This window comes from Muscardinus avellanarius (assembly GCF_963383645.1).
Source record: "Muscardinus avellanarius genome assembly, chromosome: 3".
NCBI classification, from domain to species: domain Eukaryota; kingdom Metazoa; phylum Chordata; class Mammalia; order Rodentia; family Gliridae; genus Muscardinus; species Muscardinus avellanarius.
This window is the reverse complement of record NC_137788.1, coordinates 40,462,336-40,478,155: the sequence shown is the minus strand read 5'-3', so window position 1 is coordinate 40,478,155 and position 15,820 is coordinate 40,462,336.

The following is a 15,820-nucleotide window of genomic DNA, read 5'->3' as shown; positions in this document are numbered from 1 at the left end:
TGAACAGGCGTGAGGTAGGCTGAGTCAAGTTGAGTTCAATGGAATTGAGTTTGGTGATTCAGTGGACTGGGAAGGATTGCCAGGTTTGACCCGGGCAAGGTTGAATTCAGTAGGGTTGCGGGGAGCTGAGTCGAGGGTGAGAGTCTGCACTGAGTTTCTGAGCTGTGTCAAGATGGGTCGTGTTGAGTCACGCCTCCTTAAGCAGAGTTTGGTGGGGTGCAGATTAAAGGAGGGATGTGTAGCTGGACTGGGCTGATCTGCAGAGGGGGATGAACCCGTGAGTGAGGCAGGAAGTGCTGCTCTGGTGGGCACGCAGAGTCAGTGGTTGGGCCAGGACTAGAACTCAGAACTTCACAACCGCTGAGCTATGAGACCCCTTCCTCTTCCACATCTGGACAGGCCACTGTCGTCTCTAAGCACAGAGTGGGGTGTGCACCTGAGCAGAGGCTGGTGTGAGGAGGGGTCCTCACCTCCAACCCCCTGCTCTGAACACTTCTCCTCCCTCCCCAGAGTCGCTGCCACGGGGAACCCGAATCTACTCATGAGGAAACCCTCACGCAAATCCAAATCAAGGGGCATTTTGTTAAATAACAAGCTAGGCTCCTTGAAAATGTCAAAGTCGTGAGACACCATAAAAAGCTAGAAAAAGTAGCTGGGCATGGTGGTGCATGCCTATAATCCCAGTACTTGGGAGACTGAGACAGGAGAAAAGCAGGTTCAAGGTCAGCCTCAGCAACTTAGTGTGAGTCTGTTATAAAATAGCTCAGAGATAGCCGGGCGTGGTGGCGCACGCTTGTAATCCCTGCGCTTGGGAGGTGGAGACAGGAGGGTCACGCAGGTTCAAAGCCAGCCTCGCTGGCTTAAGAGACCCTGTTTCCAAATAAAATATAAAGTAGGTCTGGGAGTATAGCCCGGAGGTAGAAGGGTTCCATCCCCAGTACCACCAAAATAAATAAATAAATAAAATAAAATAGCTCAGCGATAGAACATCCCTGGGTTCAATCCCCAGTATGAAAGAAGGAAGGGAGGGAGGGAGGGAGGAAACTATTCTAGATTAAGGAAGGCTAAAGAAATATAACAACTACAATAAAATGTTCTAGAAGACATTATCAAGAATGCAGACAATGTATTAGATAATAATGTAACATCAAATCATATTTTTAGGGCAATCTGGGCATGGCAGCATATGCTTGTAATCCCAGTACTTGGGAGCAAACCTCAGCCACTTAGTAAGGCTCTCAGCAATTTAGCAAGACCCTGTTCCCAAATAAAAATAAAATAAAATAGGGCTGGAGGTGTAGCTCAGAGGTACAATGCCCCTGGGGTCAACTGTAGCACCACACACACAAAAAAAACTTTTAGGGCAACTATTGTACTGTGGTTATAAGTAGAAAAACAACCTTTTTTTTTAAAGATACACATGGTGAAGTTAGAGGGGTATAGCCTGTTATTTTACTCATAAAGGATCTGAGAGAGAGAAATGTGGGAAGGAAGGAAGAAGAGAAGAAAAGGCAAGAAATTATATTAAAAATTGATGACTCTAGATAAAGAGCACAGGAGTGTTTGCTGTATGATTATTATAACTTTTCTGTTCCTCAAAATTTTTCAAAATAAAAGGCAAAGAGATAATCACTGTCTCGGATAGGGAGAATCAAATTTGTTAAAATAACCATAAGTAATACCAAAAGTGATTTACAGATTCAGTGTAATCCCTGTCAAAATACTAATGTCATTCCTCACAGAGATAGAAAAGGCAGTTCTAAAATTCATATCAAAGAACAAATGACTCAGAATGGCCTTTTTGAGCTACACCCCAGTCCTATTTTTTTTTCAGTCTTTATATTTTTTGAAACAGGGCCTCACTGAGTTGCAAATGGCCTCACTAAGTAGCTGAGGCTGCCCACAAACCACGGTCCTCCAGTCTCCGCCTCCTGGATGCTATGATTACAAGCCTGCACCACCAATCCCGACATAGCCACTTGATGTTTTACAAAGATGCCAAGAACATATGTTGAAGCAAAGATAGCCTTTATAACAAATGGTGCTGAGAAAACTAGATAACCCTGCACAAAAGTAAACTCGAGATGAATCAAAGACCTAGAAATTCTACCATAAATTTTGCCATTACTAGAAGAAAACATAGAACCAACTCACCAACATATAAGCACTGGTAAAAACTTTCTCAGTAAGACCCCCAAAGCTGAGGAAATAAAAAATAAAATCAACAAATGGGATGGCACAAAATTATGAAGCTTCTGTGCAGCAAAGAAAACGAGAGTCTGCAGAGAGCCTCCAGAATGGGAGAAAGTCTTCTCCAGCTACTCTCTGTTAGAAGACAAATATCAAAAATATATAAAGTATTCAAAATATTTATACAAATAAATCAATTAAAATATTAGGGAATGAAACCACTAGGAGTGGTAGCACACTCCTATAATCCCAGCCTTTGGGAGGCTGAAACAAGAGACCAGCCTGGGGATATAGCTTAGCAGTAGAATGTTCCTGGGATTAATCCCAATACCACAACAAAAACAATTTTTAATTGTGTTTTGAGACTGGGTCTTGCTACAATTGCCCAGGCCGGCCTCACACTTCCGGCCTCAAGTGATCCCCTGCCGCAGCTGGGACCAGGACAGTGCCATCACATCCAGCCTGATGATGAATCAATTGTTTAGCACTGAATCAGCAGAATTTTCTAAGAGGGTCATCAGCTCTCCTGCCTGGATTTGGTGAAGTCTAGGGCAACATGTATGAAAGGTTTTAAGGCTTATGCCATGGTCCACAGTCCTGACCCCCAGCAGAATCCATATGCGCTCAGTGAAATAGGGCTCGTAGGAACCACACCAGCCGGCATGGAAAGCCACGGCCTTCATAAAAGCCTCTATGTTACAGCCAAGCCAGAGAGGGGTCTCCCCAGAGCCCACGGGCCCCTCCCCACCACTCCCTGCCCGGATGGGCCCTCAGAGGCCACAGGTTACGGAGAGGGAGCTCACGCCCCAGCCAAGATTGATGCCTTTTAAACAGACCCAGAGCGAGAAGGACAGAGAAAGTCAATATTTGTCTGAGCAAGCCAAACAGGCAGGCTCGCCCAGGAATGTGAGGGAGGGAGGGAAGCCCAGCTCCCAGAGAACATTATTTCAACAGACAGATATTTGAAAACCATTGCTGTCCTGGGGGCGGAGGAGGGGCTATTCATCCAGCCCCCACTCCCACCTTCCATCCTGCCCAGGGATGAATGGGACCAGGCAAGGCGGTAAGGAGGTGAGGGAAGGTTGAGAGGGAGAAGGCAGCGTCTCACAGGAACAGGCAGAGTTGCAGTGTTGGACCTATGCCCTCTTCAAGGAGCTTCAAGGTCTCTGGTCTAATTTCAAGTCCTTGATCCATCTTGAATTGACTCTTCTGCAGGGTGAGAAAGTGGGGTTTATTTCCACTTTTCTGCATATACAACAACATTTGTTGAAGAGGCTATTGTTTTTCCAGTGTATGTTTTTGGCCCCTTTGTCAAAAATCAATTGACTGTAAGTGTGTGGATTTGTTTCTGAGTCTTCTATTCTGCTCCACTGGTCTATGTATCTGTTTTTGTGCCAGTACCATGCTGTTTTTATTACTATGGCTTTGTAGTATAGTTTAAAGTCAGGTATTGTGATTCCTCCTGCATGTTTTTGTTGCCTAGAACTACTCTGGCTATGCAGAAGCTGAAGTGTCAGTGTGGAAGCTATGGGGCTCTCTGTAGTATCTGCACTATGTCTCTTCAGGAGGGTTTGGCTCAGCCATCTCCAGCTCTCCCTACTTACTCACTTGAGAAAAACTCAGTTTCTATGCACATCATTGCAGTAGAGATGTGATCCTTTGGAGGTAGATTTTCAAGGGTGTGGCCCTGGGGACTATATATGTCCCTGATATCTACCTAGCTAGCTATCTGTATGTCTGTCTATCTTTCTTTCATTTATTATTTGCATTTATCAAGGAGGAAATTGGAGCTCAGAAAGGTTGTGCAATTTGTCTAAAGTCGCACAGCTCACTAGTAGTGGTCCATGATTCAAACTCTGTGTGCCTTGAGAGCGCATTTTTATAACAACTACCCCCACTACCTAATTGAACTCAGATTTGCTTTATTTATTTTTTTTTTATGGTACTGGGTTCCTGGAAGCCCTTCTACCTCCGGGCTACACTCCCAGACCTATTTTTACACTTTTTTTTTTTAATATGGAAAAAGAATCTCCTAAGCCAGCATGTGTGGCTGGCTTTGAACCGCACGATCCTCCTGTCTCTGCCTCCCAAACCTGGATGGAACCCCAGGACAGACAGCTGGTATACTTGTCTGTGCCCCTCTCGATTCATTCAACAAACACTTGTCCAACTTCCTCAGGGTCAGGACTTGCTCTTGATTTCAGGAGATGGACCCTGAAATCACAACACAATGGGATAGTGGGACATGGGGGGCCCTTAAGAACTCACGCGAAAGTATCAAAATCTGGTGCAAGCTGGGAACTGTGGCACATGCCTGTAATCTCAGTACTTGGGAGGCTGAAACAGGAAGATCTTAGGTTTGCTGCTAGCTTTGGCAACTTAACAAGGCCCTTTGCAACTTAGTGAAATCCTGTTTTCAAAAACACAATAAAATATAATAGGCTGGGGGAGTGGCTTAGAGGTAGAATGCCCCTAGGTTCAATCCCCAGTACCACTACAAAAAAAAAAAAAAAAATGCTGATAGACATCAGAAATAAGCTCTCTGATAACAACCAGACTTCTGCAGATGGTAAGGAGGATGGGACCCTTCCAAACCAAGGCCCCAAGGCAAGAGTAAAGTCACCCAGGAAAACACAGAAATTGCCCAGGGTGAAGCAAAGAGAGATCCGGGAATTCTGGGCCAACCTGCTCAGCGAGTGGGCCTGGCTCAGGGAGAGAAAGCTTGATCTCCAAGGAGCTCTGAGGAAGATGTGTGGGAGCCCTCTTCCCCATTCCCACCCCCCGCAGTGCTGCAAAGCTCTAGGCCCAGCCTTATCGGCCTCCCAGATTTCTCTGGGGTCCCCCAGCTCTGATTTTCCGGAAGGCCTTTCTGCCTTGCCTTTGTGGGCAGATCCTATCTCCTCCTGTTTCCCATTAGCAAAGCGATTAGCACTCATCCATTTGCATAAGCACTGAGGCCCCCCAGACCCAGCCAGCCTGGGTCTCGGCTCAGCTGGAAAGGAAAACTGCGCTGATGGCCTCTTGGAAGCCACTCATCCTTGCTATGTGCCTCAGTTTCTCCATTTTAAAGTGGGAATAATGACATCACATGCTACACTGGGCTGCTGTGAGCATCGCACGTGATGATGATACGCATAACCAAAGTGTGACTGATACCTAACCACACGGGAGGGTGACCATCCACACATCCCAGCTAAACAGAAACTCCTCCCGGCTCCAGTTCCATCACAGCTGTTCTTTATTTCCAAGACTAATATTAATTTTTTTGTCAAATAAAATACTGTGTACTGAAGAGGAAGATATATGTTAAAATAAGTATACATTGTTGAACGATCGCCCCACTCGAGGTAATTAGCAAATCCATCCTTCACATAATTACCATTGTGAGACCACTAAGATCTGTGCTCATAGCAAACTTCAAATACACAATAGCATACTATTAGCTCTAGTCACCATGCTGTATGTTGTTAGATCTCTAGAACTGATTCGTCCAGCATAACTGAAATTGTGTGCCCTTTGACCAGCGCCCCCTCCTAGCCTCTGGTAAGCACCACTCCGCCTCTGCTTCCCAGTCCAACTCTCCCAGACGCCACACTTAAGTGAGAGCATGCAGTGTTTGTCTTTCTGTGCCTGGCTCACTTCCCTTAGCCTAATGTCCTCCAGGTTCCCCCACCTTGTCACGGATGGCAAGAACTCTTTCTTATTTAAGGCTGAATAGTACTCTAGCATGTACGTGTGCGTGTGCGTGTGTGTGTGACGGTTTATTTATTCATTCATCTGTAGACAGACACTTGGGTTATTTGCAGATCTTGGCTGCTGTGGATTTTGCTGCAGTAAACATGTATGTGCAAATGTCTTCTCAAGACACTGCCCTCATTTCCTCTGTCTACATCTAGAAGTGGGATTGTAGGGCTGAGCAGCTCTTCTGCATTATTCAATCCTTAATCGCTGATTAGTATTCAGAAGCCACTAGTTCCTGGTAGACAGTGAGCCAGGAACTTTTGTGATGTTTCATGAAGTTCTCTCATTTAATTCTTACAATTTCTTTATATGATTAAAAAAAATTGCCAGGTGTGATGGCTCAGGCTTATAGTCCCAAATTTTGAGAGGCAGAGACAGGAGGATTATAGGTTTGAGGCCAGTCTCAACAACTTAGTGAAACCAACATAGCAAGACTCTATTTCAGAAATAAATTAGAGCTGAGGCTATAGTTCAGAGGTAGAACACCCCTCAGTTTAATCCCCATTGTTCCCATTTCCTATTTTGCAGAGGCAAAACTGAGGTATAGAGATGTGAGGTCATTTAACCAAAGTCACAGACCTTTGGGCCCAGGTCTGCTGGCTGCACGAGCCTGGGCTCTCTCCACTGGACCATGCTGCCGCCATACCCAGCCTGCCTCACACCCAGGTCTCCTCTGAAGTGCAGTGAACAGCGAGCTTCTGTGGAGCTGCTGCTGACCCCACGCCCAAGACACCAGATGGGCCAGGCAGTGTTCTTGTGCAAGATGAATTAGACTCGTACTAAGTGGCAGCATCCTCACAAGCTGAATCTTCATGGTTGAGTTATTCCCACTTTATAGTTGAGGAAACTAAGGCACAGATACGTGGCGTGATTTGCCAAGGCCATGCAACTAGTAAATGGCAGAGCCAGGACTTGAATCTGAGAGGTCCAGCCCAGACCTTGTGCCCCAGCCTTAACCTCTACACATAATCCTGGAAGTGCTGAGAGGTGAGACATGTCGTGCGCGCACACACATGTGTGAACACACACACACACACACACACACACACACACACACACAGGCATTCCACTGATCCAGGAGCCCCTGTACCTGTTCTGGCCAGCCCACCAACTTCACTGTATCCAGGGTGAGAATGCCGGGGTAGGTACCTACTGGAGTTCCCAAGGAATGAGCTGTTCCCAACATCCAGGAGAAGGGCAGCCTCGGGGCCCATGTCCTGTCAGGGCTCGCTGCAGTGTATGTACCCCTGCCTCTGGCTGTGCCTATGATACAAGCCCTCCCGTGGCCCACCTGTTACCCTTCAAGCAGGGGCTCCATGGTCCTGGCTAAGTTGCCAGAGCAGCAGATAGGAGGACATTGCATGGCCTGCCCTGCAACCCCAGACACACACATAGCTTCCCAGTCCAAGTGAGGAGGAAAAAGCAGCCCCAGGAAGCACCCAGCACACCACCCATCCAGCACCAGGCTGCTTAGCCATCCACTCCCAACTCAGCACCCCAAGATGCAGCCCCTCCTGGACTGGGGGTCATCCTGGACCCTGACACAGCAGCTCTAAACTAGAGGCCTCTGTAGGTGACAGATCCTCTCTAAGACTCTCCTGCAACTATAGGACAGAACTAGACAACAGACTGGGTGGACAAAGGTGCTTTCTACACAGCCCAGTTGGGCTACACTAGTCTACAGGTGTGAACACAACTGCCTCCCAGGAAAATGGCCTCCTACCAGCTGAGCCCAGAGCCCAGTCTCATCACCCCAGTATCCCTTGGCTCCTCTGATTCTACTGGATGAAGAAGCCAGTGAACTCAGTTTAACCCAAGATCAGAACTCCAGCATGCTGATCCTTTCTCCAGCTTCCTATGTGACCTCAGCAAATGGTGTCCCTCCCGGAGCCCCTGTGAAATGAAGAGTTGGCTTCTGCACCCACCTAGAACTCACTATGCTGAGTTTAAGGGCTCTGGTCCAGCATAGTTCTGATGTTATCAGCTGCAGATTCTTGGAAAAGCATTCACTAGTGACTGGGTGACATTATGGGGGATGTCTCCCCCTCCCCAGCCACCCTGCTGCCATGTTTCATTTCTATTTGCCCTCATTTTGTTCCTTTGGTAAGAAAAATTGTGACCCTGTGACAGGCTAAGAAGATTCAAAGGACATCTTAGATCTGCCAGAGGGCGGATCTGTTGGCTTGGAAGCCCCCACCCTTGAGCCAAGCAATTGTCCTCTTAATTCAAGACATACCGTGGACCATGCGGAAAGCCAGTGAAGACTGACTCATTTACACTTGGACTGGGAGCCAGGCTGTGCTAAGGAGCCTGCTCTCTGGCTCAGAGGAAGAAGTGGACCTTTTTATGGAAATGACTTGAGCTATTCTCCCCTTAGGAAACAAAAAAAGTGGTTAGTTTTTTGGTTTGTTTTAGTAAACAAAACAGCTTAGCCAAGTTAGGGATTCTGCTATATACTCCAAGCCAAGAAGCTCAAGCCTATCTTCCGTGGGTTTCTCTCCTCAGTTGGAGGTACAGGCCATGAAGCAGTGGGGCATAACAGGACAGAATTCCTCAGGAAGGCTGCAGATCACAGGACCAGAGGACCTGAGATGGTCCAGAAAATGGCGGATCTTAGATGGACAGAGGCCACCTCCTTCTCAAGGCCCACCTGCCTCAGCTGCCCCCTGCTTCAGTTCATGATGTCCTGCTACCCACCCCAACCTCCACCTTCAGTCTAGAGGCCCAGAGAGGCTCCAGCCCCACCCCTGGACCTCTCAGCAAAGTGACAGTGATGTCCCTGTGCCTCCCAGCATCCTCACTGGCCTGTCAGCTACCCCGCCAGACACCTGGCCATCCCCTTTCCCTTCTACTCCACACCTGATCTGCCACCAAGTCTTGTCAATTCAGACTCCAGTGACTGCCCAAATCCATCCACACACCCCACCTGCACAGCACTACCCAGCCCAGGCAACCATGGCTTCCCACCTGGGCCCTGCAGTCCACCCTTCACATGGTAGCTGAGGCCGCTGGACCAAAGCACACCCCTTCTTAATTTACCAGTGTGTATTAGTCAAGGTTCTCTAGAATAACAGATTTCACAAGTTATGTGCATTATAAAAAGAGACCTATTGAGTTGGCTGACACTCAGAGGCTGTGTGGTACCACATGGCTGCCTGCACACCAAGAGCCAGAAAAACCAGCAACTGGTCAAGCCATCCCAGAGCTAAAGTCTCACAATAGGAGCAACCAGTGATGTGCTCCCAGTCCAGGATGCAAAGGCCCGAAGACTCGCCAGGGAACCGACGGTTGAGAGTCCACTTAGAAGAGCAAAGGCAGCCGGGCGTGATGGCACACACTTGTAATCCCAGCATCTGGGAGACTGAGACAGGAGGATCATGGTTCGCAGCCAGCCTCAGCTACTTAGTGAGGCTCTCAGCAACTTAGTGAGGCCCTGTTTCAAAATAAAGAATAAAAAATAGGGCTGGGGGTGTAACTCGGAGGTAGAATGCCCCTGGGTTCCAACCCCAGTACCAAACAAACAAACAAAAAAAAAGAGCAAAGGTGCTCCAGTCTGACATCCCAAATGTGAGAGGCCACACCTTCACTGGAGAGAACTGAGCTTGCCTTCTTGCCGCTCCCTCCTTCCGCCTATTGGACAATGCGACTTTTCCACATGCTGATCATCTCATTCACACACCTGAAGTCATGTACTCCTAGGTGCCTCTTAATCCAGTGAAGTTGATAATCCAGATCCACCATCACACAGTGCCTCCCTCTGGCCCAGAGGAATAAGAGGAAGCAGGATTCATGGCTGGATGGGCCCCCCATGGGCCCACTGCCTGTCCTGACACTCCCTGTCATACCTGATGCCCTAATGAACACCCTTTTTTGCATCTCCCCCCTCATTCCATGATGTTTCCCATATTTATGCCTTTCCACGTGGGATTCCCCTTCAGGGATGCCCTCCCCCTGCCTCCTCGCTTGGATAATGCACAGACATCTTCCAAGATTTAGCTCAGGCCGTCACCTCCACCAGGAGACCATCCCAGAGCCCAGTGGGGGATAGAACCCCCACATGTTCGGTGGAGCCCAGGGGTGGCTCTGTGGTGTCACCCTATCTCACTGTGCTCTTACCACGCGTCTGATCCCTCAGTGTCTCCCCAGGGCTTAGCGAGAGCCTGGCACATAGTGGGTACTCAAAAAGGTTGGTTATGTTGAGAATGGTACCATGCTGGGAGGCTGAGGCAGGAAGATCACTAGAGCTCAGGAGTCAAGACTAGCCTGGGCAACAAAGTAAGACTCTATCAGGAAAGAAGGGAAGAAGGGAGGGAGGCAGGAACAAAGGAAGGAAGGAAGAAAAGAAGGAGAAAGAAAAAGGAAAAGGAAAAGGAAAAATAGAAAAAGGTTGGCTAAATTGAGCTAAAGATTTTCAGAGCAAAATAAGGGAAAGATGGAGTTAGTGAGTTTATCTGTTGAATCCGGAAATGTACAATAAGCTCTGCGTGCTGGCCCCTTCCATGAGTATCTGTTACTATAATAGCACTACAGGATACAATCAGAGAGGAAATCAGCATCAAGCATGAAGCGTAGTGCCTAATACAGAACTTGGATGAATAAATGAATGAATGGTATACTATGGGTAAATTCCTGCTGCCTCTACTCCAGCAAACCTATAACTGTCCAGGAGTGACCAATTTTTTTTTTTTTTTTTTTTTTTTTTTTTGGTGGTTCTGGGGATGGAACCTTTCTACCTCCAGGCTGCACTCCCAGACCATATATATTTTTTTTCTTTTTTTTTTTCTTCTTGGAAACAGGGTCTTTTAAGCCAGCGAGGCTGGCTTCGAACCTGCACGATCCTCCTGTCTCTGCCTACCAAGCACGGGGATTACAAGCATGCGCCACCATGCTCAGCAGGAGTGACCAATTTTTAATCTCCTTATGAAGAAATCATGACTGCAAACTGCAGCGCCCTCTATTCTTCTTTAGGATAACTTATTCTCCTAATACTAAAGATGGCCTTTTCAAGTAACCAGAGCTCCTCCTGCCCTCTTGGAGGCTCTGCACATCCTGTTCTTCCAAGGACAGAGCCATCCCTCCCTGCCCAGGCCCTGTCCTCTCACCTAACCGACCTTATGTGACCCTGCTGAAAAGACTTAAATCCTTCCCTGGCTTGCAACTGGTCCTTGCTGAGCCAGTGTACAAAACACTTGCTGCCTTCTCTTCCTACGTGCACCCCCATGGGGCATCATAGGTCTGCCCCAGCTTTCCTGACCCCACTGTCTCTCAGGAGTGGGGGGCACCCCTAGTCCACACACTTACTGAAGAGCTAGCTCCTGTAGCTGCCCCCCACTAAACAGAGATGATGGCCGTGCAGGGGGAGAGGAGGGAGGGCCCTGCTCCTGCTCTGCTGTGTTCCCAGTGACCCTGGCAAGAGGCTCACCAAAAGCCCCTCCCACTGAACGAAGCAATCAGGAGAACCACATGTGTATTTGCATAACATTTGCATTCAATTTGCTTCTGATTTACATAAGCCCCCTAGCCCAGGCCCATCCTCTTGGGTAGTTCTGTAGGTGAACAGTCCCTCCTGTTCTAGCAAGTGCCAACCTTATCTCAGTGCTTTTGCAGGCTTCTCTCTTAACCGGCCTAGGCCACGTAGGGCCTGGGCTAGGAGCTGTATTCCCAGGATCAAGGATGCCATAAAGGCCAGCGTCCTGCCTTAGGACACGCAGCCGTGGTAAAGCCCAGGGGAGGCCAGAACAGAGGGGCAGATGCTGTCTGCCTGGAGATGCTACCTGGCCCTGCTCCTCTCTCACCACTCCCCTTCAACAAAGCACTGGGACAGCTTTGACAGGGAGTGGCAAATCCCCACCAGACAGCAAAATCAGGAGGAATTTAGGATGCAAATACTCGAGCACAGCTTTCAAGGAGGTGCAGGATGTGACTAGATAAATGGGAGTCACAGTGGTGAGGCACAGAAGCCATTACCCACAGCGGGATTTAATTATTCAGCCCCAAAATTAGATTAGATAGATAGATAGAATAATAGATGGAAAATGAGAGACCATAGATATATAGATTATACTGATAGATGATAAATGATGATGGATAATACATGATTAATAGATTTTTAATAAACAGATAATAGGTAATAAGTAATTGATAATAGGTAAATTGGTAAGTGATAGATAGATGATAGATTGGTAGATAGATGATAGATAGATAGATAGATAGAAGAAGGGTTGGGTGAGTAGATAGATGGATAGATGTCTGGCCCTGTGCTCAGTGCCAGAGATACAGTGATGGGTTAAGCATTCTACCTCCAGTCAGAGAGACAAGCAAGCAATTAATTAAAATTCAGTGTGGCAAGAGCTATGCTAGAGAAAGGCACAAATTGTTGTGGGAGCACAGAGGAGGGGACTATTAATTCAGCTGGGAAAGGAGATAGGAAAATATGTAGAAGAGACAGTGTCACAAGAGTGATATTTGAACTGTATCCTGAAGAATAAAAAGAAGGTTGCTGACAGGACGGTGCAGGGAAGAGCATTCCCAGCAGAGGAAATGGCTGAGACGAGACACGTAGGTACAGGTGAAATGCAAAAGGGCCAAGTGGAGAGAGAGAATTCCAGTAAGAGACAAGACCAAAGAAACCCAGACACGTGGGATCCTAGTGGACGGGCAACTGCAGGGTCTCCTCCAAGCTCCAAAAAGGGTGGCAGATGCTTTGTAAAAATGCCTCATTTAGCCAGGTGTGGTGGCACACACTTGTAATCCCAGCATTTGGGAGGCTGAGACAGGAGGATCCCGGTTTGAAGATAGCCTCAGCTACTTAGTGAGGCCCTTTGCAACTCAGTGAGATCCTGTTTCAAAATAAAGAACAAAAAACAGGGCCAGAGGAATAACTCAGAGGTAGAATGCCCCAGTGTCGCAGAAAAAAAAAAATGCCTCATTTCAAAGGATTATTTCCAGTTGGAAGAGTAGGAGACTGGGAGACCATTTGGAGAAATGGGATACCCAAGTGAAGAAATGATGTAGGAAGGAAATGGTAAAGGATGAATGGATGAATGGATAGATGGATGGATGACTAGATTCAGCACATACTTTATTGTCTTTGTAAAAATTAGGTGAACTGAATTGGTGAAGAGACGGTTGCTGGTGGATGGATCAGCATGTGTGACAGAAGGAAGGAAGGAGGCTGGCCGGCCATCAAAGACTTGAAGACAAAAGAATGGGGCAGGAGAGGAAACTCTATAAGGAGATCTGGGGACAGAAAATCCTCCCAGATTGCTAGAGAAGGTAACTTCTCACCTGAGAGAGCTAGAGCGAACTTACTAATAATAGTAATGGCAATGGTGAACATTTATATTTGAAAGTAACTCAAACTTACAGTGCCTACATACTTGTTTCACTTCACTGAAAAATTTCAGAGATGTGTAACTTGGGTTCAACAGCTATAACTACCTCAGCTAGACGTTGTACAGTAGTGACAGGTTTTCCTAACAGAAACTCAACACTCAGCAACTCCCTTTCTAGGGATCAGGAACAGCAGAATGGAGAATATGACATGGAATCTGGAAGCCCGGTGGCTGTCAGTGTGTCTCCAGTCCCCCACCAGGGTGACAGCAAATGTCTAATCCCCAGGACTCCACGAGTCAGGGGATGGGCAGGGAGGGAGGGGGCTGTGAGCAGGAAGTGTATAAAAGGATGGGTGGAGGGCACACACGGCCCAGCCCAAGACCATGTCAGGGTGCCCGTCCAGGTGAGCCCTGCATGAGCAGAGCTTGACAGAGGGAACTGGAGAGGCTTCCTGGAGAAGGAAACAGCCAGCTTAGGTGCAGGATGGCAGAGGAGGCTGAGAGGAAATGGTGTTGGGAAATAATAAACTCAATGAGTGCCTTCCCATCTTTGTTTCCAAGACTGAGGAGGAACTGGCCAGGGCCAACCAGGGTCTAGGCCTAGTTGCTTGCCCACATGACTCCTGATGAGCTCAAATATCTTTCTGTCCATCTTGGGTCAGCCCAGCCACCTGCCCCTTTTTCTGGCCTAATTGGAAAGGACTTCATCTCCTCCATCCAGAAGAGACAAGGTTAGCTGTGTGACCTTAGTCAAGTCAGGAACCTCTCTGGGCCTCAATTCCTTTGCCTATAAAACAGATTGAATAATCCTAGAGTTTTTATGAGAATAAAATGAATTACAAACTATGACCTATTTGTACATCTGTTAAAGGTAAACACAATTGCATTAAGCTGATTTTCTTTTCTTTTTACTCATGGCAAAACATTCAATGTTTTCTGTGTGTTTTTCATTTTATTTTATTGGTACTGGGGATTGAAACTCAGGGACATTTTACTCCCAAGCCACACCCCCCAGCCCTTTTTAATTTTTTTTATTTTGAAACTGGATCTTACTAAGTTGCTTGGGAAGAATAAGTAACATGCCCAAACACTCATGGCCAGTAACTGCTGGAGCCACCACTCAAATGTTCTGCCTGCACATCTCACGCCCTGTACATTACAGAACAAACACACTTTTGTGTGAAATCTACCTGATTTTGACTGTGCTTATATATTTTTTTCAATGCTGAGGATTAAACACTATGTAAACATCTACCACTGAGCTATATCCCTAACCGCTTACATTCAATTTTTAATTATTGTGTGTCCAATTTTCACATGTATAAATATAAACACAGTGAAACTTCAGCTATCTAGAATATTTGGTTAAGGCATTATTCCATACACCTTAGTTTTGGAACATCCACAGACATAAGCAACAACTTTAATCATTCTTAGAAATTGTTTTTTAAAAATATGAGACTCAGAGCCAGGTGTGGTGGTGCAAGCTTGTAATCCCAGCATTCGGGAGGCTGAGACAGGAGGATCGATCGTGGTTTGCAGACAGCTTCAGCTACTTAGTGAGGCCCTCTGCAACTCAGTGAGACCCTGTTTCAAAATAAAGAATAGAAAATGGGGCTGAGGTGTCACTCAGAGGTAGAATGCCCCTGGGTCCCATCCCTAGTACCACATAAATAAAAAATCTAAATATATGAGACTCGGGCCAGGCGTGGTGGCGCACGCTTGTAATATCAGCATTCAGGAGGCGGAGACTGGAGAATCACGATTTATGAACAGCCTCAGCTACTTAGCAAGGCCCCTCACAACTCAATGAGACCCTGTTTCAAAAATATATATAAAGACTAAAATATAGGACCAGGGGTGTAGCTCGGAGGTGGAATGCCCCTGGATTCCATCCCCAGTACTGAAAAAAAAAAAAAAAAAAAGCCGGGCGTAGTGGTGCACGCTTATAATCCCCGCGCTTGGGAGGCAGAGACAGGAGGATCACGTAGGTTGGCTTAAGGGACCTTGTTTCCAAATAAAAAAGTATAAAAATAGGTCTGGGAGTGTTGCCCGGAGGTAGAAGAGTTTCCAGGAACCCCAGTACCACCAATATATACCTGATATATATATATATACCTGATATATATATACCTGATATATACACTAATATATGATTTCCCAAATCTGGCGTGGTGTGCACACTTATAATCCCAGTACTTGGGAGGCTGAGAGAGGAAGATCACAGGTTTGCAACCAGCCTCTCAACTTAGTGAGACACTTCTCAATTTAGTGAAACCATGTTTCAAAATAAAAATAAAATAGGGCTGGGAGCATAGTTCAGAGGTAGAATGCCTCTGGGTTCCATCCCCAGTACCACAAAAAAAAAAAAAAAAAGACTCTGCCAAGTGTGGTAGTGTAATTGGGAGGTATGGGCAGGAGGATGGCAGGTTTCAAGGCCAGCCTCAGCAACTTAGTGAGACCCTGATTAAAAATATAAAAGAATTTAAATGGGCTAGGGGTATAACTCAGAGATAGAATGCCTCTGGGTTTAATCCTCAGTACAAAGAGAGGGA